This window comes from Osmerus eperlanus, chromosome 14 (genome assembly GCF_963692335.1).
Source record: "Osmerus eperlanus chromosome 14, fOsmEpe2.1, whole genome shotgun sequence".
NCBI classification, from domain to species: Eukaryota; Metazoa; Chordata; class Actinopteri; order Osmeriformes; family Osmeridae; genus Osmerus; species Osmerus eperlanus.
In genome coordinates, this window is record NC_085031.1 from 16,687,871 (window position 1) to 16,697,444 (window position 9,574).

A 9,574-nucleotide genomic window follows, 5' to 3' on the forward strand; every position below is an offset into this window, starting at 1 on the left:
CCTCTCCTTTCACTCTCTCTCCTCCGTTTGCAAGGGTACATGTTGAGAGCCAAATTGATGTGTAGGTGAAGCACCTCAATTAGCTTTTGTGAAGCTGAGAATATCTTGGTGTGTGTGTGTGTCTGTGTGTGTTTGTAGATACAACTTTAAGTGATTACCTATTGAGTAATTGAATTTTACGGATGTTGAACTGCCACTAAATAAGCTTTTATAGAAGATGAAATTGTATTTTATTATGTGTTCCTTATTCCAAAGACTCTATGCCTTCTGGCTGTTCTTGCCACGATCCATTTGTGTGTGTGTGTCTGCGTGTCTGTATATGTGTGTATGTCTGTCTGTGTGTGTTTGTGTGCCTACATGTGTGTGTGTGTGTGTGTGTGTCTACTGTTTCTAAAATATTAACCTTTGAAGATCACCAAGTGTTGCTGTCACTGTTTTGCCGACACACTGTGTGATGTTATCGTTTGTGTGTTGGGTTTGTACTGTGAACTGGCCTTAAAGAAGGATTAGCTAGTCCGTTGTACTGGATATAATGAACAACTCTGGATGGTGGTCGGTATCCCCAGATGTATTTCGCTACGGTCTGCAAAATCCTGTACTAATGCTTCATGCTTTCTCATATACGTTCTCTTGAGTGAGTACATCTCACCCTGGCATTCAGTATGGATTTTCATCTTCCTCTCGTCTCTCTCTCTCTCTCTCTCTGTCTCTCTCTCTCTCTCTCTCTCTCTGTCTCTGTCTCTCTCTCTCTCTCGCTACCTCTCTCTCTCATACAGTATGTGCAGAGGAACATTAGTTCAGCTTAATAAATCAAATTAGTATTCATCATTTTAACGAACGACAGACTTGAACACTTCACGGTTATCATTTGTAAGAGCAAGGTGCAAAGAAAACGGGGGAGGTGTTTTTTTTTAAAGTGAATGCATCTCCCGTCTTAATTAAAATGTGTCACACATTGAAGGGCTATCGTCCTCTCTGAGAAACAGGCCCGACTCAAAGCTGTCCTCCGTCAGTTTTACATCCAACTGCAGAGTTATATCGTATCTAACTGAACAAACTCTTCTAAATGTCTCTGTCTTTTTAACTCCCTCTCTCGGTTCCATTAGCATCGGTTGCTTCTGGTTTGCGCCAGTTGTTGAAGGTTAGCGTCAGTTGGTGAGGGACAGCATCAGTTGCTGGAGATTAGCGTTCCCTGCTGGAGGTTAGCTTCAGTAAAAGGAGTTAGTGAGAGTGGGTTAGCTTCAGTAAAAGGAGTTAGTGAGAGTGGGTTAGCTTCAGTAAAAGGAGTTAGTGAGAGTGGGTTAGCTTCAGTAAAAGGAGTTAGTGAGAGTGGGTTAGCTTCAGTAAAAGGAGTTAGTGAGAGTGGGTTAGCTTCAGTTGGTGGGGGGGTTGGTTTTAGCTACTGGGCCCATCTGTGGTGCATATTGTGACATCACGAGAGGCTGGGCCCATCTGTGGTGCATATTGTGACATCACGAGAGGCTGGGCCCATCTGTGGTGCATATTGTGACATCACGAGAGGCTGGGCCCATCTGTGGTGCATATATAGAAGTGTCATCAGTCCTCGGAGAACCTGTCTGTCACCCCTGAGTCGTTACATAAACTGCCATCACTTTCACTCCCGTCAGTGGACATGGCGGCTGATAAGGTGAAAAGGAAGACTAACTGGTGAGCTGTCTGGGAGTGGCACAGTTAGGCAGACAGGAGTGGGGAACAGGCTGAAGTGTCTGCTGACTGGGTGACTGTGAAGGCTGTGAGGATCTGGAAGTACGTGCATGTGGGAGTATTTGAACAGGTTTGAGCGCTAACACTGTTGATGCTGTTTTCTTCCTGTCTTTATCCTGGGTTTGTGTTGTGTTGTGTGTTTCCTGTGGAAAACTCTTTCCCCTCAGCCAGATATACTCAGTCCTGCTCTGTGTGTGTGTTTGGGTGTGTGTGTGTGTGTGCTTGTTCGGGGCATATTGGGATGCCTGGCTGGGAGTACGTATTTGATTTCCCCTTTACCCTCCTGCAAATGGGCCCTCTGTCCCCCACACACCCCACCCCCACTCACACCCCACCCCACCCCAACACCCCCCCCCCTCCCCCTACCACCCCCTTAGAAGAGCCATAGCTGCTGAAGTTAATTTTCTGCATAGCTGAGCACTGAAACTTTGAAAAACAATGTCCTGTAGCAGCGGATTGCCTCTCGTAAGACGATGCATCACGCGAGGAGGCCGCTGGCATTGTTTGACAGGCCAGAGGCATCTGGTGGAGGGTTGATGCATCACATGCACGCCGGAGCCAAATGGAGCCAGCGCAGCCTCACACACACACACACACACACACACTCACACACACACACATACACTCACACACACACACAGGGCAGGCAGGCACGCTGTGTCACGGGTGTGGAGCAGGAAGTTACATGATGATAATTCATTATGTTAAGATAAGATGGCCGGGGCTGGCCTGTGATTGGTGCAGGTTTAACTGTAGTCCTGTGATTGGTGCAGGTTGAACTGTAGTCCTGATTGGTAAAGGCTGAACTGTAGTCCTGTGATTGGTGCAGGTTGAACTGTAGTCCTATGATTGGTGCAGGTTGAACTGTAGTCCTGTGATTGGTGCAGGTTGAACTGTAGTCCTATGATTGGTGCAGGTTGAACTGTAGTCCTATGATTGGTGCAGGTTGAACTGGAGGCTGGGCATAGAGGGTAGAGGCTGGGGGGGAGGCTGGGGGGGAGGCTGTGTGACTGAGCACCATGCTGCTGCAGCTGTTATTGTCCTGAGACTCGGTAATTTAGGTATCTGCTGTCTGCAGAGCTCTGACTGCACGTCCACCAGCCCCAGCAAGCCCCCCTCCATCAGTACATTCATAAACTCACAGGAAATAAAACCTGTTAATGGAGTTTGACTGGTAAGGGGGGAGGGAGAGGGTCGTACGGCTGTAAAGTGCATGTGTTTTAAGAGTTACTGGCCCTGACAGTTCTTTTACAGCCATTCTGGTTCTTCTGCGTTCTATGTTCTACGATCAGTGTTCTATGTTACGCAGGCGGGGGTTGTGTAATGGTCTGTTTTTCTTTTCAGAGAAACATCATGGGTTGTTCTCAACCAGCGACATGTCATCATGCTGTTAACCTGTCTATCATCCCCCTCCATCCCTCTCTCCTTCCCTCCGCAATCACAAAAGCACTCTGTCCATCCCCAGGGACAAGTGTGTTCAGAGGGGGGGTGGAGAGAATGTGGGGATGGATGAAATCGAAGACGGATGATTGTAGGGATGACACCTAGGCTCTCGTATCCTGCGAGTCATCCGTATGGATTGTAGAATGACAGGGCTGGTTAGTGGTCCAATCTGTCAGAGCAGAGCCATGCAGACAGCCGGAAATATATGGATTTGAACCGCGCAATCAATAACCTCGAAACTGTGCACTCATAAGATATAACCCCAGACCAACACTGAACTATCAAAAAACACAAGGGCAATTTGATTCACTGTTAAAGGATATTCTTTTTTCCATGCATAGGCCGACCTTTAAACTGATAACCTTGGGTACTAAGCTCTGCTGTGACAGCTCAGGCTATAGAGCTCTATATGGAGATGTCACTCTTTAATTATAGATCATGTCTAAAGATAACCTATCCATCTGTCTGTATATCTATCAATCTATCTTATCTAGCTGTCTGTGTGTTCGTCTGTCAGTCCGATACAGATCAGAGGATACAGAGAGGCTAAAGGGCATCTTGGCAGCAGGGTTTGTGAAAGGTCCCTGTACAGGGCAGAGCATTGAGCTGCCAGGAACCCTGTCAGATCTGAATCCCGTCCTCCCGTAGGGGATTAACTGCACTGTACATAGTGTACTCCGCACCCCCCCTGAGTGTAGATAGCGTGTGTAACGTATGTTAATAAACTGGATCTGTTATCTTACCGTGTCGTTTAATTGTTAGGATTCGGCCTTGGTGGTGATCAACTGTTATATTATTTGTATGAGTGTCGTTAGATTGTGTATTATGCTGTTACACTAAAGTGTTGTTTGAAATGACCTTGGAAAGAGACTGTGTGTGTGTGTGTGTGTATTTCTTATCCAGTCATGTTGGCCCTTCTCTAGGCAACATTAATAATATTGTATTTAAGAGGTCTGTGTTTTAACTATGACTTAGAATTCCTCTTCTCTTTCTGCAGTGCAACTAGGAACTAGCAGGAATATTTCAGCAGTTTCAAATGACCACTTATTTACTGACAGAGTATCTCAGCCTATTGTAAAAGATACACACACATACTCGCACGCACCCATGCATGGATGCACACACACCACACACACACCACTCAGACACACACCACACACACAGACACACACACACCACACACATACCACTCAGACACACACCACACACACACCACTCAGACACACACCACACACTCAGACACACACCACACACACAGACACACACACACCACACACATACCACTCAGACACACACCACACACACACCACTCAGACACACACCACACACACACACACACCACTCAGACACACACCACACACACAGACACACACCACACACACACACACACCTCCACATGCTCAGGTGGCTTTCTTATGAAGCTAGGATTACATCATTCAAACATCCACCTGCTCCTGAAACACATCTCTCACTGCAAGCCCCGGCCATTATCCATGCTGTTATTCACCCCTGTCATCTGGTATGCCTAACAAACCGACAGCTGGTTTTCCTGTGAGCGAGTGAGGGGCAGAGCAGTGGTAATTTACACTGTGCTACCCACGTTCCGTACGCCCAACGATGGCTGTTCTGACCTATCAGGGGTGTAGGTTTATGTTCAAATGTGGGGGGGACAGGGTTTTTTGGGGGGATCACGTACCATGTAGGCTGAGGCCTTGGTTCGAATCCGGCCTGGGCCAACATGTCTTCCCCTTTCTCTCTCTCTCTTTCTCGCCATCTTTCCAACGGCAGCGGAGGGGAAGGGGGAGAAGGGGCGTGTGTGCGTATGAGCGTGACGTTGAGCGTTCTCCGGAGCAGAAAGTCTAATTGATTCCGTGTCCGAGCCAGGCCCGATCACCTATGGCGTAGATCAGCTTTTTTTTTTTATGATTCCAAGAAAAGAATCGTGAAGCTTCTGGCGTCACAGATGACTGAGGTGCCAAGGTTAGCTATAATCTTCTGTAAGAACTGGGCAGCAGATCCAGCTTTCTTTATTGTTTTATGAGCTGTTGTCTCTGCGGTGTGTGGTTACTGTATTAGCACAAACAACAACACTGAATACACAACCGAAGAATAGTGAAGCACTTGTCACGTAGCCTAACAATTTTTAACCCGATGCCACAATTTGCGCCTCTAGACTAAGCATTCAAAAGAAAATAAACAATGAAAAGGTTCATGTACAAGTAATAACAATACTCAGTGACGTACACGAAAGCCAGAAAATAAAGTACACGAATGTCCCTCGAGCTTAACTAATTTGAAAGTGAAACAACCAAATGGAATGGAGTGCACTATGTGTGCGGGGCGCAAATGACACAGCCTCACCAATCAAAGGGATGTAGGAAGGATCATCCATACTTTTTCGGAACGCGGCTGAGCTGAGGGGGGCAGGATTCAGAAAGGGCGCGCTGAGCTCTTTAGTCCCAGTCGACTCGCGTGCTGTCGGCTTTCATAGCTTAAACAACACCCCCCCCCCCTCCTCCCCCTGAACCGGCGGGTCTGTTAGCTAGATTGAAGACGGGTGGATTATTGAGCTAGCTGTGTTACATCGAAGATTATTTCTCTGTGGTTTCTTTAACTAAAGGCTTGGTATTGTCATTCACCATTACAGTTGACATTAATTGATTGACATGTTTACTGGTTTATAGATTTAGCTGCCAAACCAATTGGTCGTTAACATTATGAAGCTGTGCTCATGGTCACAGACTAGCTGGTCAGTGATCAAAGGCCAGCGTCTCTAGAAGACTCGAGGACTCCTTCTGTAATCTGTACTGAGAGAAGTGGGCTCTGTCTGTCTGTTTATCACTGCCTATCTTTCTCTCTGCATCCACCTCTCACCCTCTCTCTCCACCTCTCTCTTTACCTCTCACCCTCTCTCTCCATCTCTCTCTTTACCTCTCACCCTCTCTCTCCACTTCTCTCTCTTCTCTCTACCTCACCCTCTCCACCCTCTCTCTTTATCCTTCCATCTCTCTCTACCCCTCTCTCTCTCTACCTGTCCCCTCTCCATCTCTCTCTACCCCTCTCTCTCTCTCCATCTCTCTGAGTAAATATCTGTGAAAGATGAGGGCGTCGCCGGCCGGCAGGGCAGAGCGTAATAACACGCCAGAGGGCCTCGGCGCTCGATAGAGGAGAGACGGAGCGAAGAGAGGAGGATGGGAAAGTTTGATTAACGGCCTTACAGGCCCCATCCTGTAAGGGGGTTAGAGGGGTACATAAGGGGGGAGAGGGGGAGAGCAGGTGACAGGGGGAGAGGGAGGGAGAGGAGGAGAGGAGGGAAAGGAGGAGAGGAGGGAGAGGAAGAGAGGAGGGAGAGGAGGAGAGGAGGGAGAGGAGAGGAGAGGAGGAGAGGAGGGAGAGGAGGAGAGGAGGAGAGGGAGGAGAGGGGAGAGGAGGAGAGGAGGGAGGAGGAGAGAGTAGAGCAGGTGACAGGGGGAGAGGGAGGAGAGGAGGAGAGGGGGAGAGGAAGAGAGGAGGAGAGGGGGAGAGGAAGAGAGAAGGGAGATGGGTAGAGCAGGTGACATGGGGAGAGGGGGAGCGGGGGGAGAGGAGGAGAGGGGAAAAGGAGGAGAGAAGGGAGATGGGTAGAGCAGGTGGCATGGGGAGAGGAGGAGAGGGGGGAGAGGAGGAGAGGGTTAAAAGCAGATGCAGCAGGCTATGTTGACTCAATCCCGTGGTTTATAACTTCTCTGCTTAGTTTGAACAGTTTTGGCAATCAGTTATTAATTCATCTCAGTGTTTACTCTCTGTTCAAGGGCTGGTGGGTGCCAAAAACACACACACACACGAGTACACACACAGACACATATACACACACAATAGCACACACACAAGCACAGTCACATAAGCACACTCACACAAAACTAGTACACACACATAAGTGCACACGCACACACTCCCTCGCCGAAGCAGAGACTAACGTCGGGGTGTGTGTGTGATCGAATGGCAGGGCTGCGTTTCAGCCATGCATTGATCAACACACACCCCAGACCAGCTTAGCCCACAGCTATCCTGGGACGAGTCCAGTCAAATGCTAACAGTCCCTTCTTGTCAACTACCTGGTTATATTTACACTGACTGGCTGTGAAGTAGTAGGGACACAGATTCACCACGCTTGGCAAAAAGACACTTAGGCTCAATTAGTCCTTCAGATCTCGTAACAGAGCCCCGTTTCCAACACTGTGGCTGCTGTTTGTATCCTGTGTTTGTGTTGTGTCTCTCCGGTGGAAGACTTTCCCCTCAGGTCTGTGGCACTTTAACAATCCCCTCAGACTCAGCCAGAAATACTCAGTGCTGCTCTGTGTGTGTGTGTGTGTGTGTGTGTGTGTGTGGGGGGGGGGGGTAGGTGTGTGTGTGTGTGTGTGTGTGTGTGGGGGGGGGGGGGGGGGGGTAGGTGTGTGTGTGGGGGGCTTGTTAGTAAAATGTGTGTGTGTGTATGTGTGCATCCCTCTGCCGGTAAAACCGACCTGCCACAAGCATAGCCAATTACCGAGAACAATTAGCCGTGAGTGCAGCAGAGGAGCCAAAGGGTCCTGTTCTGTTCTGGACGGTTTCACCGGGCAGTGAGAGAACGGGCCTTGTTCCATCCCTCATAAATCCCTCATCCACAGCTCCTAAAAACCTGTCATCTCATTAATACCTCCGACTCATGGAGACCGTGAGCATTACTCATTTCTGGGTACCGAGTATTGTATTTTAAATTATTATTGTTTAGGATTATTCAGTCATTTTTATGGTTTGGGTGGCACTTTCATTCCGATTGAGAAAATACCGTCTCCTCCCTAAGTCAATCTCAACCGATCGCAAGGCGTTGTTTGTGCATCGGTAGAGTTAGGCTTGGGACTTTCATTCAAAATCCGAAAATATGTCTGCTGTTATCTCCTCTGTATCTCAGTCTCAACCGATCAGAAAGCGTTTGCGTGCGTTCTGAGTTCCGGTTGTGGCGGCCTTTAGAATTCCCTTTCCCTTGAGGCATTTTGCAAACCACAACACAAAACGTCGGGGGGGGGGGGTGGGGGTTCTTTCTAACGTAGCATACAAACTCCTCGTCATATTCATCAGGGGCGTAGTATGGTTTCCTGCCGGCTGGCGTGATTGGTATGGATATTACCTGGACTTGCCGTTTCCCATTAGGTGCTGTTATGGCTCCCATTACTCCGTGTGAGGGGGACTGTGGATCCAGTTAGTGTTCAGATGTGCTTCATCAGGTACTGTCACAGTCAGCACTTTCCCACCGGGACGCCACATTAAGACCCGGGCAGCACAGCAAGCTAGTAAATTACTGTTGTTTCTCATGCACAGAGAGAACAAGTTAGACGCCATCTCCCGCCATCCCATCCCACCTCCTTGTCTCTACTCTCCTCCATCCCCTCCTCTCTCTCTCTCTCTCTCTCTCTCTCTCTCTCTCTCTCTCTCTCTCTCTCTCTCTCTCTCTCTCTCTCTCTCCTCTCCTCCCTCCCCCCTCTCCTCCCCTCTCCTCTCCTCTCCTCTCCCTCTCCCTCTCCCTCTCCCTCTCCCTCTCCCTCTCCCTCCCCCCTCCCCCCTCCCTCCCTCCCCTCTCCTCTCCCTCTCCCTCCCTCCCTCCCTCCGTCCCTCCCTCCCTCTCCCCTCCCTCCCTCCCCTCCCCTCTCCCTCTCCCTCTCCCTCTCCCTCTCCCTCCCTCCCTCCCCCCTCCCTCCCTCCCAAAGCATGCGATGCTTCCCCAGCTTTTTCACTTCTCGTTGAGTTTAAACACAGCTCATTCTGCCTCCTCATTCTATTTCCCCTAAAATGCAGAGTCAAACTTCTCAGCCCAGCACGCTCTTTAAGAGCCAGTCTTAGAGATCATAAATCACTCAGGCTGTTGCCAGGCACACTGGCCAAGACACAACATGGTCTGTTCCTGTAAAATAAAAGAATAAAAACTTTCACTTCTGCAGCACTTTGTGTGGTTTGCTAAAGAACCAAGCCTTCTGAAGACACCTGTCTTTTTCTGTTTCTTTCAGGTTTTGTCTCGTTTATGGTACCATTGTTTTATCACCGTGGTAATTAATTGAATGGATGTTTCCCAAGAAACAAGAAAGAAAGAAGTAATTGTCATGATTTATGTTTCCCCATGTAAGGGAGTTACTGGAATAAAATGCTCTTAAATGGCTACAGAAAACATGCAGATCAATCCCTCCTTATAGATCATGAAACACATTAATATTATCATTTCATAGTTTTAAGTTTAACTTATAATGAAATGTGATGTAAATATGTATTCCAGGTTTCCAACTCACATGATGCGAACACAAGTTAGCATTGTGTGTTTGGAAATTTATCCTGCCGCACCTGTCTGGTTGATGGACAACTGCTGTGTGTCCGTATCTGTGTGTGTGTGTGTGTGTGT